Genomic DNA, 18,944 nt, shown 5'->3' with positions numbered 1-18,944 from the left:
GCAGAGTGGCGCAGCGGAAGCGTGCTGGGCCCATAACCCAGAGGTCGATGGATCGAAACCATCCTCTGCTACGTGTGGGCCGTCTTCTTTTGACTCCGCGCCTTCACTCCAGGCTGCAAGTAGCTAAAGGCCAGGCCAGGATGCCGCCTGCGGGGAAGCTCTCGGCAGCCCCCCGCTTCCTGTGTGGGAGGCACGGAGGCCTCCTCTTCTGTCCTCAGGCAACAGGGCTTCCTCCTGCCCTTTTTCCACCCACAAGGGCCGCCGGGACCCGCTCAGGGAGCGCGCCAGGGAGGCTCTCCAGACGCTCGTGGAACAAAGCACTTCTGGACCACGCTACCCAGAGCCTTCATTCAGGCCTAGACAAAACGCCTAGACAAAGAGCTGCCACAGCATCAACACTGGCCTTGCTCTACTACTCCCAGGCACGCCAAACCCCTCACAAAGAGAACTTCTGCCTTCGCCATACTGCTCAACAACAGGACACGCGAGCAATTCCCTCCGACGCGCCGCTTCTCCCGCATCGCCACCACCCACGCTCTTTAGGCACACGCCGGCTGACCAAAACCCATCTCATCCCATCAAAAGCTTCTGCCCAGCTCAAGAGGACCAGCTACGTTCCCGGCTCAATTCATCCCTTACAGTCAGAGCCAAAAATCACCAGCTGACGGTCCTTCAGAATCCTCAATGGAAAGGGGGAGAGGGAATTGTGGGAGCACTCGCCACGGTCTCGGTTGAGGCTTGCAGCAGTCATGGAAGAGAGAGCTGGCTTCGGTCAAGTCTCGGGAGTACGGCCACGGCTTGGACGGGTCCTTCAGTCCTTGGCTCAGAGCTTCGGTTGGTAGCCCACATCCTCCCGAGGTAAAAAAGCAGGAGGGCTTTCCTTCCAGGGCCTTTTGCATCTTCTGCCGTGGGAGGCGAATCCTGGTGTTCTGGCTGTGGGGGAAAAAGACAGCCACAAGATGGCGTTTGGAGTCACACGGGCGAGTCGCCTGTCCAAGCGGGACCGAGTCCCTTCCAAAGAGAAACCATGGCAGCCATGCAAGTCCAAGGCTGCACAGGAAACCTCAGGAGCTGCGACTGGGGCTCAGTTCGCGCGGCCACGCTTCCCAGGGGAGGCATGAGACAGGCCCAGAGGTCTGCGCAGCAAACAGGCCCGCAGGAGGGAGGCGGCTAAGAACCCGCGCGGCTCGTGCGTTTCTCCCTCTCAGCTGGCGTAGAGGCGGGAGGGGAACGACACCTGCCCGGCTGGAGCTTTCGCGCTTGGGCTCGGGGCTTAAGCCCCGAGGCCGAGGCCCCGGCGCGGTTGCTGGGAGACGGGCTCCCGTGGCACGGCACGGCCCCTGAACCTTGCCGGCCACAAGGTGACCTCACCGAGGCCGAGAGGGATGGCTTGGAGGTGGCAAAAGGGAGCCCGCTAGCAAGCGCCAGGAGGCCGAGCGTAGCCACGTCCCTGGGTGGGCTCGAACCACCATCCTTTTGGTTAACAGCCAAACGCGCTGACCCATTGCGCCACAGAGACCTCGAAGGGGTTTCCGAAACGCTGCCTAGCAGCCTGCTCCTCTGCCTGGCCGTGCCAGTGCAGCCCAGGTGCTAGAGTGGATTGCGGGCAGTCTAGCCCCAAGGGAGCAGAGTGGCGCAGCGGAAGCGTGCTGGGCCCATAACCCAGAGGTCGATGGATCGAAACCATCCTCTGCTACGTGTGGGCCGGCCTCTTTTGACTCCGCGCCTTCACTCCAGGCTGCAAGTAGCTAAAGGCCAGGCCAGGATGCCGCCTGCGGGGAAGCTCTCGGCAGCCCCCCGCTTCCTGTGTGGGAGGCACGGAGGCCTCCTCTTCTGTCCTCAGGCAACAGGGCTTCCTCCTGCCCTTTTCCCACCCACAAGGGCCGCCGGGACCCGCTCAGGGAGCGCGCCAGGGAGGCTCTCCAGACGCTCGTGGAACAAAGCACTTCTGGACCACGCTACCCAGAGCCTTCATTCAGGCCTAGACAAAACGCCTAGACAAAGAGCTGCCACAGCATCAACACTGGCCTTGCTCTACTACTCCCAGGCACGCCAAACCCCTCACAAAGAGAACTTCTGCCTTCGCCATACTGCTCAACAACAGGACACGCGAGCAATTCCCTCCGACGCGCCGCTTCTCCCGCATCGCCACCACCCACGCTCTTTAGGCACACGCCGGCTGACCAAAACCCATCTCATCCCATCAAAAGCTTCTGCCCAGCCCAAGAGGACCAGCTACGTTCCCGGCTCAATTCATCCCTTACAGTCAGAGCCAAAAATCACCAGCTGACGGTCCTTCAGAATCCTCAATGGAAAGGGGGAGAGGGAATTGTGGGAGCACTCGCCACGGTCTCGGTTGAGGCTTGCAGCAGTCATGGAAGAGAGAGCTGGCTTCGGTCAAGTCTCGGGAGTACGGCCACGGCTTGGACGGGTCCTTCAGTCCTTGGCTCAGAGCTTCGGTTGGTAGCCCACATCCTCCCGAGGTAAAAAAGCAGGAGGGCTTTCCTTCCAGGGCCTTTTGCATCTTCTGCCGTGGGAGGCGAATCCTGGTGTTCTGGCTGTGGGGGAAAAAGACAGCCACAAGATGGCGTTTGGAGTCACACGGGCGAGTCGCCTGTCCAAGCGGGACCGAGTCCCTTCCAAAGAGAAACCATGGCAGCCATGCAAGTCCAAGGCTGCACAGGAAACCTCAGGAGCTGCGACTGGGGCTCAGTTCGCGCGGCCACGCTTCCCAGGGGAGGCATGAGACAGGCCCAGAGGTCTGCGCAGCAAACAGGCCCGCAGGAGGGAGGCGGCTAAGAACCCGCGCGGCTCGTGCGTTTCTCCCTCTCAGCTGGCGTAGAGGCGGGAGGGGAACGACACCTGCCCGGCTGGAGCTTTCGCGCTTGGGCTCGGGGCTTAAGCCCCGAGGCCGAGGCCCCGGCGCGGTTGCTGGGAGACGGGCTCCCGTGGCACGGCACGGCCCCTGAACCTTGCCGGCCACAAGATGACCTCACCGAGGCCGAGAGGGATGGCTTGGAGGTGGCAAAAGGGAGCCCGCTAGCAAGCGCCAGGAGGCCGAGCGTAGCCACGTCCCTGGGTGGGCTCGAACCACCATCCTTTTGGTTAACAGCCGAACGCGCTGACCCATTGCGCCACAGAGACCTCGAAGGGCTTTCCGAAACGCTGCCTAGCAGCCTGCTCCTCTGCCTGGCCGTGCCAGTGCAGCCCAGGTGCTAGAGTGGATTGCGGGCAGTCTAGCCCCAAGGGAGCAGAGTGGCGCAGCGGAAGCGTGCTGGGCCCATAACCCAGAGGTCGATGGATCGAAACCATCCTCTGCTACGTGTGGGCCGGCCTCTTTTGACTCCGCGCCTTCACTCCAGGCTGCAAGTAGCTAAAGGCCAGGCCAGGATGCCGCCTGCGGGGAAGCTCTCGGCAGCCCCCCGCTTCCTGTGTGGGAGGCACGGAGGCCTCCTCTTCTGTCCTCAGGCAACAGGGCTTCCTCCTGCCCTTTTCCCACCCACAAGGGCCGCCGGGACCCGCTCAGGGAGCGCGCCAGGGAGGCTCTCCAGACGCTCGTGGAACAAAGCACTTCTGGACCACGCTACCCAGAGCCTTCATTCAGGCCTAGACAAAACGCCTAGACAAAGAGCTGCCACAGCATCAACACTGGCCTTGCTCTACTACTCCCAGGCACGCCAAACCCCTCACAAAGAGAACTTCTGCCTTCGCCATACTGCTCAACAACAGGACACGCGAGCAATTCCCTCCGACGCGCCGCTTCTCCCGCATCGCCACCACCCACGCTCTTTAGGCACACGCCGGCTGACCAAAACCCATCTCATCCCATCAAAAGCTTCTGCCCAGCCCAAGAGGACCAGCTACGTTCCCGGCTCAATTCATCCCTTACAGTCAGAGCCAAAAATCACCAGCTGACGGTCCTTCAGAATCCTCAATGGAAAGGGGGAGAGGGAATTGTGGCAGCACGGGCAGCACTCGCCACGTTCTCGGTTGAGGCTTGCAGCAGTCATGGAAGAGAGAGCTGGCTTCGGTCAAGTCTCGGGAGTACGGCCACGGCTTGGACGGGTCCTTCAGTCCTTGGCTCAGAGCTTCGGTTGGTAGCCCACATCCTCCCGAGGTAAAAAAGCAGGAGGGCTTTCCTTCCAGGGCCTTTTGCATCTTCTGCCGTGGGAGGCGAATCCTGGTGTTCTGGCTGTGGGGGAAAAAGACAGCCACAAGATGGCGTTTGGAGTCACACGGGCGAGTCGCCTGTCCAAGCGGGACCGAGTCCCTTCCAAAGAGAAACCATGGCAGCCATGCAAGTCCAAGGCTGCACAGGAAACCTCAGGAGCTGCGACTGGGGCTCAGTTCGCGCGGCCACGCTTCCCAGGGGAGGCATGAGACAGGCCCAGAGGTCTGCGCAGCAAACAGGCCCGCAGGAGGGAGGCGGCTAAGAACCCGCGCGGCTCGTGCGTTTCTCCCTCTCAGCTGGCGTAGAGGCGGGAGGGGAACGACACCTGCCCGGCTGGAGCTTTCGCGCTTGGGCTCGGGGCTTAAGCCCCGAGGCCGAGGCCCCGGCGCGGTTGCTGGGAGACGGGCTCCCGTGGCACGGCACGGCCCCTGAACCTTGCCGGCCACAAGGTGACCTCACCGAGGCCGAGAGGGATGGCTTGGAGGTGGCAAAAGGGAGCCCGCTAGCAAGCGCCAGGAGGCCGAGCGTAGCCACGTCCCTGGGTGGGCTCGAACCACCATCCTTTTGGTTAACAGCCAAACGCGCTGACCCATTGCGCCACAGAGACCTCGAAGGGGTTTCCGAAACGCTGCCTAGCAGCCTGCTCCTCTGCCTGGCCGTGCCAGTGCAGCCCAGGTGCTAGAGTGGATTGCGGGCAGTCTAGCCCCAAGGGAGCAGAGTGGCGCAGCGGAAGCGTGCTGGGCCCATAACCCAGAGGTCGATGGATCGAAACCATCCTCTGCTACGTGTGGGCCGGCCTCTTTTGACTCCGCGCCTTCACTCCAGGCTGCAAGTAGCTAAAGGCCAGGCCAGGATGCCGCCTGCGGGGAAGCTCTCGGCAGCCCCCCGCTTCCTGTGTGGGAGGCACGGAGGCCTCCTCTTCTGTCCTCAGGCAACAGGGCTTCCTCCTGCCCTTTTCCCACCCACAAGGGCCGCCGGGACCCGCTCAGGGAGCGCGCCAGGGAGGCTCTCCAGACGCTCGTGGAACAAAGCACTTCTGGACCACGCTACCCAGAGCCTTCATTCAGGCCTAGACAAAACGCCTAGACAAAGAGCTGCCACAGCATCAACACTGGCCTTGCTCTACTACTCCCAGGCACGCCAAACCCCTCACAAAGAGAACTTCTGCCTTCGCCATACTGCTCAACAACAGGACACGCGAGCAATTCCCTCCGACGCGCCGCTTCTCCCGCATCGCCACCACCCACGCTCTTTAGGCACACGCCGGCTGACCAAAACCCATCTCATCCCATCAAAAGCTTCTGCCCAGCCCAAGAGGACCAGCTACGTTCCCGGCTCAATTCATCCCTTACAGTCAGAGCCAAAAATCACCAGCTGACGGTCCTTCAGAATCCTCAATGGAAAGGGGGAGAGGGAATTGTGGGAGCACTCGCCACGGTCTCGGTTGAGGCTTGCAGCAGTCATGGAAGAGAGAGCTGGCTTCGGTCAAGTCTCGGGAGTACGGCCACGGCTTGGACGGGTCCTTCAGTCCTTGGCTCAGAGCTTCGGTTGGTAGCCCACATCCTCCCGAGGTAAAAAAGCAGGAGGGCTTTCCTTCCAGGGCCTTTTGCATCTTCTGCCGTGGGAGGCGAATCCTGGTGTTCTGGCTGTGGGGGAAAAAGACAGCCACAAGATGGCGTTTGGAGTCACACGGGCGAGTCGCCTGTCCAAGCGGGACCGAGTCCCTTCCAAAGAGAAACCATGGCAGCCATGCAAGTCCAAGGCTGCACAGGAAACCTCAGGAGCTGCGACTGGGGCTCAGTTCGCGCGGCCACGCTTCCCAGGGGAGGCATGAGACAGGCCCAGAGGTCTGCGCAGCAAACAGGCCCGCAGGAGGGAGGCGGCTAAGAACCCGCGCGGCTCGTGCGTTTCTCCCTCTCAGCTGGCGTAGAGGCGGGAGGGGAACGACACCTGCCCGGCTGGAGCTTTCGCGCTTGGGCTCGGGGCTTAAGCCCCGAGGCCGAGGCCCCGGCGCGGTTGCTGGGAGACGGGCTCCCGTGGCACGGCACGGCCCCTGAACCTTGCCGGCCACAAGATGACCTCACCGAGGCCGAGAGGGATGGCTTGGAGGTGGCAAAAGGGAGCCCGCTAGCAAGCGCCAGGAGGCCGAGCGTAGCCACGTCCCTGGGTGGGCTCGAACCACCATCCTTTTGGTTAACAGCCGAACGCGCTGACCCATTGCGCCACAGAGACCTCGAAGGGCTTTCCGAAACGCTGCCTAGCAGCCTGCTCCTCTGCCTGGCCGTGCCAGTGCAGCCCAGGTGCTAGAGTGGATTGCGGGCAGTCTAGCCCCAAGGGAGCAGAGTGGCGCAGCGGAAGCGTGCTGGGCCCATAACCCAGAGGTCGATGGATCGAAACCATCCTCTGCTACGTGTGGGCCGGCCTCTTTTGACTCCGCGCCTTCACTCCAGGCTGCAAGTAGCTAAAGGCCAGGCCAGGATGCCGCCTGCGGGGAAGCTCTCGGCAGCCCCCCGCTTCCTGTGTGGGAGGCACGGAGGCCTCCTCTTCTGTCCTCAGGCAACAGGGCTTCCTCCTGCCCTTTTCCCACCCACAAGGGCCGCCGGGACCCGCTCAGGGAGCGCGCCAGGGAGGCTCTCCAGACGCTCGTGGAACAAAGCACTTCTGGACCACGCTACCCAGAGCCTTCATTCAGGCCTAGACAAAACGCCTAGACAAAGAGCTGCCACAGCATCAACACTGGCCTTGCTCTACTACTCCCAGGCACGCCAAACCCCTCACAAAGAGAACTTCTGCCTTCGCCATACTGCTCAACAACAGGACACGCGAGCAATTCCCTCCGACGCGCCGCTTCTCCCGCATCGCCACCACCCACGCTCTTTAGGCACACGCCGGCTGACCAAAACCCATCTCATCCCATCAAAAGCTTCTGCCCAGCCCAAGAGGACCAGCTACGTTCCCGGCTCAATTCATCCCTTACAGTCAGAGCCAAAAATCACCAGCTGACGGTCCTTCAGAATCCTCAATGGAAAGGGGGAGAGGGAATTGTGGCAGCACGGGCAGCACTCGCCACGTTCTCGGTTGAGGCTTGCAGCAGTCATGGAAGAGAGAGCTGGCTTCGGTCAAGTCTCGGGAGTACGGCCACGGCTTGGACGGGTCCTTCAGTCCTTGGCTCAGAGCTTCGGTTGGTAGCCCACATCCTCCCGAGGTAAAAAAGCAGGAGGGCTTTCCTTCCAGGGCCTTTTGCATCTTCTGCCGTGGGAGGCGAATCCTGGTGTTCTGGCTGTGGGGGAAAAAGACAGCCACAAGATGGCGTTTGGAGTCACACGGGCGAGTCGCCTGTCCAAGCGGGACCGAGTCCCTTCCAAAGAGAAACCATGGCAGCCATGCAAGTCCAAGGCTGCACAGGAAACCTCAGGAGCTGCGACTGGGGCTCAGTTCGCGCGGCCACGCTTCCCAGGGGAGGCATGAGACAGGCCCAGAGGTCTGCGCAGCAAACAGGCCCGCAGGAGGGAGGCGGCTAAGAACCCGCGCGGCTCGTGCGTTTCTCCCTCTCAGCTGGCGTAGAGGCGGGAGGGGAACGACACCTGCCCGGCTGGAGCTTTCGCGCTTGGGCTCGGGGCTTAAGCCCCGAGGCCGAGGCCCCGGGGCGGTTGCTGGGAGACGGGCTCCCGTGGCACGGCACGGCCCCTGAACCTTGCCGGCCACAAGGTGACCTCACCGAGGCCGAGAGGGATGGCTTGGAGGTGGCAAAAGGGAGCCCGCTAGCAAGCGCCAGGAGGCCGAGCGTAGCCACGTCCCCGGGTGGGCTCGAACCACCATCCTTTCGGTTAACAGCCGAACGCGCTGACCCATTGCGCCACAGAGACCTCGAAGGGCTTTCCGAAACGCTGCCTAGCAGCCTGCTCCTCTGCCTGGCCGTGCCAGTGCAGCCCAGGTGCTAGAGTGGATTGCGGGCAGTCTAGCCCCAAGGGAGCAGAGTGGCGCAGCGGAAGCGTGCTGGGCCCATAACCCAGAGGTCGATGGATCGAAACCATCCTCTGCTACGTGTGGGCCAGCCTCTTTTGACTCCACGCCTTCACTCCAGGCTGCAAGTAGCTAAAGGCCAGGCCAGGATGCCGCCTGCGGGGAAGCTCTCGGCAGCCCCCCGCTTCCTGTGTGGGAGGCACGGAGGCCTCCTCTTCTGTCCTCAGGCAACAGGGCTTCCTCCTGCCCTTTTCCCACCCACAAGGGCCGCCGGGACCCGCTCAGGGAGCGCGCCAGGGAGGCTCTCCAGACGCTCGTGGAACAAAGCACTTCTGGACCACGCTACCCAGAGCCTTCATTCAGGCCTAGACAAAACGCCTAGACAGAGAGCTGCCACAGCATCAACACTGGCCTTGCTCTACTACTCCCAGGCACGCCAAACCCCTCACAAAGAGAACTTCTGCCTTCGCCATACTGCTCAACAACAGGACACGCGAGCAATTCCCTCCGACGCGCCGCTTCTCCCGCATCGCCACCACCCACGCTCTTTAGGCACACGCCGGCTGACCAAAACCCATCTCATCCCATCAAAAGCTTCTGCCCAGCCCAAGAGGACCAGCTACGTTCCCGGCTCAATTCATCCCTTACAGTCAGAGCCAAAAATCACCAGCTGACGGTCCTTCAGAATCCTCAATGGAAAGGGGGAGAGGGAATTGTGGGAGCACTCGCCACGGTCTCGGTTGAGGCTTGCAGCAGTCATGGAAGAGAGAGCTGGCTTCGGTCAAGTCTCGGGAGTACGGCCACGGCTTGGACGGGTCCTTCAGTCCTTGGCTCAGAGCTTCGGTTGGTAGCCCACATCCTCCCGAGGTAAAAAAGCAGGAGGGCTTTCCTTCCAGGGCCTTTTGCATCTTCTGCCGTGGGAGGCGAATCCTGGTGTTCTGGCTGTGGGGGAAAAAGACAGCCACAAGATGGCGTTTGGAGTCACACGGGCGAGTCGCCTGTCCAAGCGGGACCGAGTCCCTTCCAAAGAGAAACCATGGCAGCCATGCAAGTCCAAGGCTGCACAGGAAACCTCAGGAGCTGCGACTGGGGCTCAGTTCGCGCGGCCACGCTTCCCAGGGGAGGCATGAGACAGGCCCAGAGGTCTGCGCAGCAAACAGGCCCGCAGGAGGGAGGCGGCTAAGAACCCGCGCGGCTCGTGCGTTTCTCCCTCTCAGCTGGCGTAGAGGCGGGAGGGGAACGACACCTGCCCGGCTGGAGCTTTCGCGCTTGGGCTCGGGGCTTAAGCCCTGAGGCCGAGGCCCCGGCGCGGTTGCTGGGAGACGGGCTCCTGTGGCACGGCACGGCCCCTGAACCTTGCCGGCCACAAGGTGACCTCACCGAGGCCGAGAGGGATGGCTTGGAGGTGGCAAAAGGGAGCCCGCTAGCAAGCGCCAGGAGGCCGAGCGTAGCCACGTCCCCGGGTGGGCTCGAACCACCATCCTTTCGGTTAACAGCCGAACGCGCTGACCCATTGCGCCACAGAGACCTCGAAGGGCTTTCCGAAACGCTGCCTAGCAGCCTGCTCCTCTGCCTGGCCGTGCCAGTGCAGCCCAGGTGCTAGAGTGGATTGCGGGCAGTCTAGCCCCAAGGGAGCAGAGTGGCGCAGCGGAAGCGTGCTGGGCCCATAACCCAGAGGTCGATGGATCGAAACCATCCTCTGCTACGTGTGGGCCGGCCTCTTTTGACTCCGCGCCTTCACTCCAGGCTGCAAGTAGCTAAAGGCCAGGCCAGGATGCCGCCTGCGGGGAAGCTCTCGGCAGCCCCCCGCTTCCTGTGTGGGAGGCACGGAGGCCTCCTCTTCTGTCCTCAGGCAACAGGGCTTCCTCCTGCCCTTTTCCCACCCACAAGGGCCGCCGGGACCCGCTCAGGGAGCGCGCCAGGGAGGCTCTCCAGACGCTCGTGGAACAAAGCACTTCTGGACCACGCTACCCAGAGCCTTCATTCAGGCCTAGACAAAACGCCTAGACAAAGAGCTGCCACAGCATCAACACTGGCCTTGCTCTACTACTCCCAGGCACGCCAAACCCCTCACAAAGAGAACTTCTGCCTTCGCCATACTGCTCAACAACAGGACACGCGAGCAATTCCCTCCGACGCGCCGCTTCTCCCGCATCGCCACCACCCACGCTCTTTAGGCACACGCCGGCTGACCAAAACCCATCTCATCCCATCAAAAGCTTCTGCCCAGCCCAAGAGGACCAGCTACGTTCCCGGCTCAATTCATCCCTTACAGTCAGAGCCAAAAATCACCAGCTGACGGTCCTTCAGAATCCTCAATGGAAAGGGGGAGAGGGAATTGTGGGAGCACTCGCCACGGTCTCGGTTGAGGCTTGCAGCAGTCATGGAAGAGAGAGCTGGCTTCGGTCAAATCTCGGGAGTACGGCCACGGCTTGGACGGGTCCTTCAGTCCTTGGCTCAGAGCTTCGGTTGGTAGCCCACATCCTCCCGAGGTAAAAAAGCAGGAGGGCTTTCCTTCCAGGGCCTTTTGCATCTTCTGCCGTGGGAGGCGAATCCTGGTGTTCTGGCTGTGGGGGAAAAAGACAGCCACAAGATGGCGTTTGGAGTCACACGGGCGAGTCGCCTGTCCAAGCGGGACCGAGTCCCTTCCAAAGAGAAACCATGGCAGCCATGCAAGTCCAAGGCTGCACAGGAAACCTCAGGAGCTGCGACTGGGGCTCAGTTCGCGCGGCCACGCTTCCCAGGGGAGGCATGAGACAGGCCCAGAGGTCTGCACAGCAAACAGGCCCGCAGGAGGGAGGCGGCTAAGAACCCGCACGGCTCGTGCGTTTCTCCCTCTCAGCTGGCGTAGAGGCGGGAGGGGAACGAAACCTGCCCGGCTGGAGCTTTCGCGCTTGGGCTCGGGGCTTAAGCCCCGAGGCCGAGGCCCCGGCGCGGTTGCTGGGAGACGGGCTCCCGTGGCACGGCACGGCCCCTGAACCTTGCCGGCCACAAGGTGACCTCACCGAGGCCGAGAGGGATGGCTTGGAGGTGGCAAAAGGGAGCCCGCTAGCAAGCGCCAGGAGGCCGAGCGTAGCCACGTCCCCGGGTGGGCTCGAACCACCATCCTTTCGGTTAACAGCCGAACGCGCTGAGCCATTGCGCCACAGAGACCTCGAAAGGCTTTCCGAAACGCTGCCTAGCAGCCTGCTCCTCTGCCTGGCCGTGCCAGTGCAGCCCAGGTGCTAGAGTGGATTGCGGGCAGTCTAGCCCCAAGGGAGCAGAGTGGCGCAGCGGAAGCGTGCTGGGCCCATAACCCAGAGGTCGATGGATCAAAGCCGTCCTCTGCTACGTGTGGGCCAGCCTCTTTTGACTCCACGCCTTCACTCCAGGCTGCAAGTAGCTAAAGGCCAGGCCAGGATGCCGCCTGCGGGGAAGCTCTCGGCAGCCCCCCGCTTCCTGTGTGGGAGGCACGGAGGCCTCCTCTTCTGTCCTCAGGCAACAGGGCTTCCTCCTGCCCTTTTCCCACCCACAAGGGCCGCCGGGACCCGCTCAGGGAGCGCGCCAGGGAGGCTCTCCAGACGCTCGTGGAACAAAGCACTTCTGGACCACGCTACCCAGAGCCTTCATTCAGGCCTAGACAAAACGCCTAGACAGAGAGCTGCCACAGCATCAACACTGGCCTTGCTCTACTACTCCCAGGCACGCCAAACCCCTCACAAAGAGAACTTCTGCCTTCGCCATACTGCTCAACAACAGGACACGCGAGCAATTCCCTCCGACGCGCCGCTTCTCCCGCATCGCCACCACCCACGCTCTTTAGGCACACGCCGGCTGACCAAAACCCATCTCATCCCATCAAAAGCTTCTGCCCAGCCCAAGAGGACCAGCTACGTTCCCGGCTCAATTCATCCCTTACAGTCAGAGCCAAAAATCACCAGCTGACGGTCCTTCAGAATCCTCAATGGAAAGGGGGAGAGGGAATAATGGGAGCACTCGCCACGGTCTCGGTTGAGGCTTGCAGCAGTCATGGAAGAGAGAGCTGGCTTCGGTCAAGTCTCGGGAGTACGGCCACGGCTTGGACGGGTCCTTCAGTCCTTGGCTCAGAGCTTCGGTTGGTAGCCCACATCCTCCCGAGGTAAAAAAGCAGGAGGGCTTTCCTTCCAGGGCCTTTTGCATCTTCTGCCGTGGGAGGCGAATCCTGGTGTTCTGGCTGTGGGGGAAAAAGACAGCCACAAGATGGCGTTTGGAGTCACACGGGCGAGTCGCCTGTCCAAGTGGGACCGAGTCCCTTCCAAAGAGAAACCATGGCAGCCATGCAAGTCCAAGGCTGCACAGGAAACCTCAGGAGCTGCGACTGGGGCTCAGTTCGCGCGGCCACGCTTCCCAGGGGAGGCATGAGACAGGCCCAGAGGTCTGCGCAGCAAACAGGCCCGCAGGAGGGAGGCGGCTAAGAACCCGCGCGGCTCGTGCGTTTCTCCCTCTCAGCTGGCGTAGAGGCGGGAGGGGAACGACACCTGCCCGGCTGGAGCTTTCGCGCTTGGGCTCGGGGCTTAAGCCCTGAGGCCGAGGCCCCGGCGCGGTTGCTGGGAGACAGGCTCCTGTGGCACGGCACGGCCCCTGAACCTTGCCGGCCACAAGGTGACCTCACCGAGGCCGAGAGGGATGGCTTGGAGGTGGCAAAAGGGAGCCCGCTAGCAAGCGCCAGGAGGCCGAGCGTAGCCACGACCCCGGGTGGGCTCGAACCACCATCCTTTCGGTTAACAGCCGAACGCGCTGACCCATTGCGCCACAGAGACCTCGAAGGGCTTTCCGAAACGCTGCCTAGCAGCCTGCTCCTCTGGCTGGCCGTGCCAGTGCAGCCCAGGTGCTAGAGTGGATTGCGGGCAGTCTAGCCCCAAGGGAGCAGAGTGGCGCAGCGGAAGCGTGCTGGGCCCATAACCCAGAGGTCGATGGATCGAAACCATCCTCTGCTACGTGTGGGCCGGCCTCTTTTGACTCCGCGCCTTCACTCCAGGCTGCAAGTAGCTAAAGGCCAGGCCAGGATGCCGCCTGCGGGGAAGCTCTCGGCAGCCCCCCGCTTCCTGTGTGGGAGGCACGGAGGCCTCCTCTTCTGTCCTCAGGCAACAGGGCTTCCTCCTGCCCTTTTCCCACCCACAAGGGCCGCCGGGACCCGCTCAGGGAGCGCGCCAGGGAGGCTCTCCAGACGCTCGTGGAACAAAGCACTTCTGGACCACGCTACCCAGAGCCTTCATTCAGGCCTAGACAAAACGCCTAGACAGAGAGCTGCCACAGCATCAACACTGGCCTTGCTCTACTACTCCCAGGCACGCCAAACCCCTCACAAAGAGAACTTCTGCCTTCGCCATACTGCTCAACAACAGGACACGCGAGCAATTCCCTCCGACGCGCCGCTTCTCCCGCATCGCCACCACCCACGCTCTTTAGGCACACGCCGGCTGACCAAAACCCATCTCATCCCATCAAAAGCTTCTGCCCAGCCCAAGAGGACCAGCTACGTTCCCGGCTCAATTCATCCCTTACAGTCAGAGCCAAAAATCACCAGCTGACGGTCCTTCAGAATCCTCAATGGAAAGGGGGAGAGGGAATTGTGGGAGCACTCGCCACGGTCTCGGTTGAGGCTTGCAGCAGTCATGGAAGAGAGAGCTGGCTTCGGTCAAATCTCGGGAGTACGGCCACGGCTTGGACGGGTCCTTCAGTCCTTGGCTCAGAGCTTCGGTTGGTAGCCCACATCCTCCCGAGGTAAAAAAGCAGGAGGGCTTTCCTTCCAGGGCCTTTTGCATCTTCTGCCGTGGGAGGCGAATCCTGGTGTTCTGGCTGTGGGGGAAAAAGACAGCCACAAGATGGCGTTTGGAGTCACACGGGCGAGTCGCCTGTCCAAGCGGGACCGAGTCCCTTCCAAAGAGAAACCATGGCAGCCATGCAAGTCCAAGGCTGCACAGGAAACCTCAGGAGCTGCGACTGGGGCTCAGTTCGCGCGGCCACGCTTCCCAGGGGAGGCATGAGACAGGCCCAGAGGTCTGCGCAGCAAACAGGCCCGCAGGAGGGAGGCGGCTAAGAACCCGCGCGGCTCGTGCGTTTCTCCCTCTCAGCTGGCGTAGAGGCGGGAGGGGAACGACACCTGCCCGGCTGGAGCTTTCGCGCTTGGGCTCGGGGCTTAAGCCCTGAGGCCGAGGCCCCGGCGCGGTTGCTGGGAGACAGGCTCCTGTGGCACGGCACGGCCCCTGAACCTTGCCGGCCACAAGGTGACCTCACCGAGGCCGAGAGGGATGGCTTGGAGGTGGCAAAAGGGAGCCCGCTAGCAAGCGCCAGGAGGCCGAGCGTAGCCACGACCCCGGGTGGGCTCGAACCACCATCCTTTCGGTTAACAGCCGAACGCGCTGACCCATTGCGCCACAGAGACCTCGAAGGGCTTTCCGAAACGCTGCCTAGCAGCCTGCTCCTCTGGCTGGCCGTGCCAGTGCAGCCCAGGTGCTAGAGTGGATTGCGGGCAGTCTAGCCCAAAGGGAGCAGAGTGGCGCAGCGGAAGCGTGCTGGGCCCATAACCCAGAGGTCGATGGATCGAAACCATCCTCTGCTACGTGTGGGCCGGCCTCTTTTGACTCCGCGCCTTCACTCCAGGCTGCAAGTAGCTAAAGGCCAGGCCAGGATGCCGCCTGCGGGGAAGCTCTCGGCAGCCCCCCGCTTCCTGTGTGGGAGGCACGGAGGCCTCCTCTTCTGTCCTCAGGCAACAGGGCTTCCTCCTGCCCTTTTCCCACCCACAAGGGCCGCCGGGACCCGCTCAGGGAGCGCGCCAGGGAGGCTCTCCAGACGCTCGTGGAACAAAGCACTTCTGGACCACGCTACCCAGAGCCTTCATTCAGGCCTAGACAAAACGCCTAGACAGAGAGCTGCCACAGCATCAACACTGGCCTTGCTCTACTACTCCCAGGCACGCCAAACCCCTCACAAAGAGAACTTCTGCCTTCGCCATACTGCTCAACAACAGGACACGCGAGCAATTCCCTCCGACGCGCCGCTTCTCCCGCATCGCCACCACCCACGCTCTTTAGGCACACGCCGGCTGACCAAAACCCATCTCATCCCATCAAAAGCTTCTGCCCAGCCCAAGAGGACCAGCTACGTTCCCGGCTCAATTCATCCCTTACAGTCAGAGCCAAAAATCACCAGCTGACGGTCCTTCAGAATCCTCAATGGAAAGGGGGAGAGGGAATTGTGGGAGCACTCGCCACGGTCTCGGTTGAGGCTTGCAGCAGTCATGGAAGAGAGAGCTGGCTTCGGTCAAATCTCGGGAGTACGGCCACGGCTTGGACGGGTCCTTCAGTCCTTGGCTCAGAGCTTCGGTTGGTAGCCCACATCCTCCCGAGGTAAAAAAGCAGGAGGGCTTTCCTTCCAGGGCCTTTTGCATCTTCTGCCGTGGGAGGCGAATCCTGGTGTTCTGGCTGTGGGGGAAAAAGACAGCCACAAGATGGCGTTTGGAGTCACACGGGCGAGTCGCCTGTCCAAGCGGGACCGAGTCCCTTCCAAAGAGAAACCATGGCAGCCATGCAAGTCCAAGGCTGCACAGGAAACCTCAGGAGCTGCGACTGGGGCTCAGTTCGCGCGGCCACGCTTCCCAGGGGAGGCATGAGACAGGCCCAGAGGTCTGCGCAGCAAACAGGCCCGCAGGAGGGAGGCGGCTAAGAACCCGCGCGGCTCGTGCGTTTCTCCCTCTCAGCTGGCGTAGAGGCGGGAGGGGAACGAAACCTGCCCGGCTGGAGCTTTTGCGCTTGGGCTCGGGGCTTAAGCCCCGAGGCCGAGGCCCCGGCGCGGTTGCTGGGAGACGGGCTCCCGTGGCACGGCACGGCCCCTGAACCTTGCCGGCCACAAGGTGACCTCACCGAGGCCGAGAGGGATGGCTTGGAGGTGGCAAAAGGGAGCCCGCTAGCAAGCGCCAGGAGGCCGAGCGTAGCCACGTCCCCGGGTGGGCTCGAACCACCATCCTTTCGGTTAACAGCCGAACGCGCTGACCCATTGCGCCACAGAGACCTCGAAGGGCTTTCCGAAACGCTGCCTAGCAGCCTGCTCCTCTGCCTGGCCGTGCCAGTGCAGCCCAGGTGCTAGAGTGGATTGCGGGCAGTCTAGCCCCAAGGGAGCAGAGTGGCGCAGCGGAAGCGTGCTGGGCCCATAACCCAGTGGTCGATGGCTCGAAACCATCCTCTGCTACGTGTGGGCCGGCCTCTTTTGACTCCGCGCCTTCACTCCAGGCTGCAAGTAGCTAAAGGCCAGGCCAGGATGCCGCCTGCGGGGAAGCTCTCGGCAGCCCCCCGCTTCCTGTGTGGGAGGCACGGAGGCCTCCTCTTCTGTCCTCAGGCAACAGGGCTTCCTCCTGCCCTTTTCCCACCCACAAGGGCCGCCGGGACCCGCTCAGGGAGCGCGCCAGGGAGGCTCTCCAGACGCTCGTGGAACAAAGCACTTCTGGACCACGCTACCCAGAGCCTTCATTCAGGCCTAGACAAAACGCCTAGACAGAGAGCTGCCACAGCATCAACACTGGCCTTGCTCTACTACTCCCAGGCACGCCAAACCCCTCACAAAGAGAACTTCTGCCTTCGCCATACTGCTCAACAACAGGACACGCGAGCAATTCCCTCCGACGCGCCGCTTCTCCCGCATCGCCACCACCCACGCTCTTTAGGCACACGCCGGCTGACCAAAACCCATCTCATCCCATCAAAAGCTTCTGCCCAGCCCAAGAGGACCAGCTACGTTCCCGGCTCAATTCATCCCTTACAGTCAGAGCCAAAAATCACCAGCTGACGGTCCTTCAGAATCCTCAATGGAAAGGGGGAGAGGGAATTGTGGGAGCACTCGCCACGTTCTCGGTTGAGGCTTGCAGCAGTCATGGAAGAGAGAGCTGGCTTCGGTCAAGTCTCGGGAGTACGGCCACGGCTTGGACGGGTCCTTCAGTCCTTGGCTCAGAGCTTCGGTTGGTAGCCCACATCCTCCCGTGGTAAAAAAGCAGGAGGGCTTTCCTTCCAGGGCCTTTTGCATCTTCTGCCGTGGGAGCACCTGAAAGTAAAACAGCTGCGGCAGGCGTACGCCATGGCCACCAGGGGCGGCGCCGCAGCAGGGGCTGCCACCTGCCCCTACTTCCCTGCCCTCGACCGACTCTTGGGGGGCGGGGCGGTCCGTGCCAGCCCGGGAGGCAGCGAGCCGGGACTGGAGGGCCCTGACCTGGGCACACCGGAGGGGCCACCACAAGGAGTTCCAGCACTGGAGTCGGCAGGGTCATCCAGGGAGACCGTACCGGGGAAGTAGTTCCAATTAAGTAGTTCGGGGGAGGAGGCGGGAGGGAGACCAGGGACCGCGCACGTGGGCCATGCCTCCCACGGATCACACAGACACCTGTGCACGTGCAAGCACATGCCATGCCACGCTCCAGCTGCGTGACACCCAGGGGCCGTGGCCCAATAGGCACATGCATGTCTGAAGAGACCTGACATGCTCCTGACCCTGGGGCGGTACCACAACTTCACGAGTTTTGCTTACAACACACCTGTTGATACAACCTAGAATCATATTTGCTTTTTTTGCAACAGCATCACACTGTTGACTCATATTCAACTTGTGGTCCACTATGACCCCTAGATCTCTTTCCACCATGCTCCTTCCTAGACAGTCGCATCCCATCTTGTATGTATGGAACTGATTGTTCCTTCCTAAGTGGAGCACTTTGCATTTCTCTTTATTAATCCTCATCCTGTTTACCTCTGACCATTTCCCTAACTTGCTAAGGTCATTTTGAATTATGTCCCTCTCCTCCAAAGAAGTTGCAACCCCACCCAGTTTGGTATCATCTGCAAACTTAATAAGCGTACTCTCTATCCCAATATCTACATCATTGATGAAGATATTGAACAGTACGGGTCCCAAAACAGACCCTTGAGGAACTCCACTTGTTATCCCTTTCCAGCAGGATTTAGAACCGTTAACAACAACTCTCTGACTACGGTTATCCAACCAATTATGCACCCACCTTATCGTGGCCCTATCTAAGTTATATTTGCCTAGTTTATCAATAAGAATATCATGCGAGACCGTATCAAATGCCTTACTAAAGTCTAGGTATATGACATCCACCGCTTCTCCCTTATCCACAAGGCTCGTTATCCTATCAAAGAAAGCTATCAGATTAGTTTGGCATGACTTGTTCTTCACAAACCCATGCTGGCTATTCCCTATCACTTTATTACCTTCCAAGTGTTTGCATATGATTTCCTTAATTACCTGCTCCATTATCTTCCCTGGGACAGACGTTAAACTGACCGGTCTGTAGTTTCCTGGGTTGTTCTTATTCCCCTTTTTATAGATGGGCACAATATTTGCCCTTTTCCAGTCTTCTGGAATCTCCCCTGTCTGCCATGATTTTTCAAAAATCATAGCTAAAGGCTCAGATAGCTCCTCTATCAGCTCCTTGAGTATCCTGGGATGCATTTCATCAGGAGCTGGTGACTTGCTGACATCTAACTTTCCTAAGTGATTTTTAACTTGTTCTTTGTGTATCCTATCTTCTAAACTTACCCTCTCTCTGCTTGTATTCACTACGTTAGGCACACCTCCAGACTTCTCGGTGAAGACCGAAACAAAGAAGTCATTGAGCATCTCTGCCATTTCCAAGTTTCCTGTTACTGCTTCTCCCTCCTCACTAAGCAGTGGGCCTACCCTGTCCTTGGTCTTCCTCTTGCTTTTAATGTATTTATAAAAGGTCTTCTTGTTTCCCTTTATGCCTGTAGCTAGTTTGATCTCATTTTGTGCCTTTGCCTTTCTA

The 18,944-nt window shown here is 60.9% G+C and overlaps 6 non-coding genes across 6 annotated transcripts; all 6 read right to left on the bottom strand.

Annotated features, from left to right (window-relative positions):
* Positions 1-1,445: 1,445 nt before the first annotated feature.
* On the bottom strand, positions 1,446-1,519 carry TRNAN-GUU (transfer RNA asparagine (anticodon GUU)). The gene has a single exon. It is a non-coding gene; the product is annotated as a tRNA-Asn (tRNA).
* Positions 1,520-4,704: 3,185 nt separating this feature from the next.
* On the bottom strand, positions 4,705-4,778 carry TRNAN-GUU (transfer RNA asparagine (anticodon GUU)). Its single transcript has one exon. It is a non-coding gene; the product is annotated as a tRNA-Asn (tRNA).
* A 3,185-nt stretch (positions 4,779-7,963) lies between these two features.
* On the bottom strand, positions 7,964-8,037 carry TRNAN-GUU (transfer RNA asparagine (anticodon GUU)). Its single transcript has one exon. It is a non-coding gene; the product is annotated as a tRNA-Asn (tRNA).
* Positions 8,038-9,588: 1,551 nt separating this feature from the next.
* TRNAN-GUU (transfer RNA asparagine (anticodon GUU)) lies at positions 9,589-9,662 on the bottom strand. The gene has a single exon. It is a non-coding gene; the product is annotated as a tRNA-Asn (tRNA).
* A 1,551-nt stretch (positions 9,663-11,213) lies between these two features.
* Positions 11,214-11,287, bottom strand: TRNAN-GUU (transfer RNA asparagine (anticodon GUU)). The gene has a single exon. It is a non-coding gene; the product is annotated as a tRNA-Asn (tRNA).
* A 4,801-nt stretch (positions 11,288-16,088) lies between these two features.
* Positions 16,089-16,162, bottom strand: TRNAN-GUU (transfer RNA asparagine (anticodon GUU)). Its single transcript has one exon. It is a non-coding gene; the product is annotated as a tRNA-Asn (tRNA).
* Positions 16,163-18,944: the final 2,782 nt, after the last annotated feature.

Source organism: Pelodiscus sinensis, chromosome 25, assembly GCF_049634645.1.
Source record: "Pelodiscus sinensis isolate JC-2024 chromosome 25, ASM4963464v1, whole genome shotgun sequence".
NCBI lineage: Eukaryota > Metazoa > Chordata > Testudines > Trionychidae > Pelodiscus > Pelodiscus sinensis.
Note: the sequence above shows the minus strand (reverse complement) of the source record. Positions and strands in the feature narration are given on the sequence as shown.